Below are 1,830 nucleotides of genomic sequence, written 5' to 3'. Positions count from 1 at the left end.
CCAAAACTGGCCATTTTTGGCTGCGCGAGCGAGCGGCGAGCGGCGAACAGCGAGCGAAGCGTGAGGCAGCACCGTCCCTGCTATACGAAAGCCCCATCCAGCCCTGTGCCACCCGGGGGGTTCCAGGGTGCTGAGATGGCTGACATTTTGCTCCGCTCACGACGGTCGCCGCGGCACGCAAGAACAGCCCAAAAACAGGCCAAAACAGCCCAAAAACGGGCCAAAACTGGCCATTTTTGGCTGAGCGAGCGAGCAGCGAGCGGCGAACAGCGAGCGAAGCGAGAGGCAGCACCGTCCCTGCTATACGAAAGCCCCATCCAGCCCTGTGCCACCCGGGGGGTTCCAGGGTGCTGAGATGGCTGACGTTTTGCTCCGCTCTCGACGGTCACCGCGCAATGCAAGGACAGGCCAAAAACTGGCCAAAACGGCCCAAAAACGGGCCAAAACTGGCCATTTTTGGCTGCGCGAGCGAGTGGCGAGTGGCGGACAGCGAGCGAAGCGAGAGGCAGCACCGTCCCTGCTATACGAAAGCCCCATCCAGCCCTGTGCCACCCGGGGGGTTCCAGGGTGCTGAGATGGCTGACATTTTGCTCCGCTCACGACGGTCGCCGCACCACGCAAGAACAGCCCAAAAACAGGCCAAAACGGCCCAAAAACGGGCCAAAACTGGCCATTTTTGGCTGCGCGAGCGAGCGGCGAGCGGCGGACAGCGAGCGAAGCGAGAGGCAGCACCGTCCCTGCTATACGAAAGCCCCATCCAGCCCTGTGCCACCCGGGGGGTTCCAGGGTGCTGAGATGGCTGACGTTTTGCTCCGCTCACGATGGTCACCGCACCACGCAAGAACAGCCCAAAAACAGGCCAAAACAGCCCAAAAACGGGCCAAAACAGGCCATTTTTGGCTGCGCGAGCGAGCGGCGAGCGGCGAACAGTGAGCGCAGCGTGAGGCAGCACCGTCCCTGCTATACGAAAGCCCCATCCAGCCCTGTGCCACCCGGGGGGTTCCAGGGTCTTGAGATGGCTGACATTTTGCTCCGCTCACGACGGTCGCCGCACCACGCAAGAACAGCCCAAAAACAGGCCAAAACGGCCCAAAAACGGGCCAAAACTGGCCATTTTTGGCTGCGCGAGCGAGCGGCGAGCGGCGGACAGCGAGCGAAGCGAGAGGCAGCACCGTCCCTGCTATACGAAAGCCCCATCCAGCCCTGTGCCACCCGGGGGGTTCCAGGGTGCTGAGATGGCTGACGTTTTGCTCCGCTCACGATGGTCACCGCACCACGCAAGAACCGCCCAAAAACAGGCCAAAACAGCCCAAAAACGGGCCAAAACAGGCCATTTTTGGCTGCGCGAGCGAGCGGCGAGCGGCGAACAGTGAGCGAAGCGTGAGGCAGCACCGTCCCTGCTATACGAAAGCCCCATCCAGCCCTGTGCCACCCGGGGGGTTCCAGGGTGCTGAGATGGCTGACATTTTGCTCCGCTCACGACGGTCGCCGCGCCACGCAAGAACAGCCCAAAAACAGGCCAAAACAGCCCAAAAACGGGCCAAAACAGGCCATTTTTGGCTGCGCGAGCGAGCGGCGAGCGGCGAACAGCGAGCGAAGCGTGAGGCAGCACCGTCCCTGCTATACGAAAGCCCCATCCAGCCCTGTGCCACCCGGGGGGTTCCAGGGTGCTGAGATGGCTGACATTTTGCTCCGCTCACGACGGTCGCCGCGCCACACAAGAACAGCCCAAAAACAGGCCAAAACAGCCCAAAAACGGGCCAAAACAGGACATTTTTGGCTGCGCGAGCGAGCGGCGAGCGGCGAACAGCGAGCGAAGCGTGAGGCAGC

Source organism: Musa acuminata, unplaced genomic scaffold (genome assembly GCF_036884655.1).
Source record: "Musa acuminata AAA Group cultivar baxijiao unplaced genomic scaffold, Cavendish_Baxijiao_AAA HiC_scaffold_1136, whole genome shotgun sequence".
In the NCBI taxonomy this organism is placed as follows: domain Eukaryota; kingdom Viridiplantae; phylum Streptophyta; class Magnoliopsida; order Zingiberales; family Musaceae; genus Musa; species Musa acuminata.
This window is presented reverse-complemented; position numbering follows the sequence as displayed.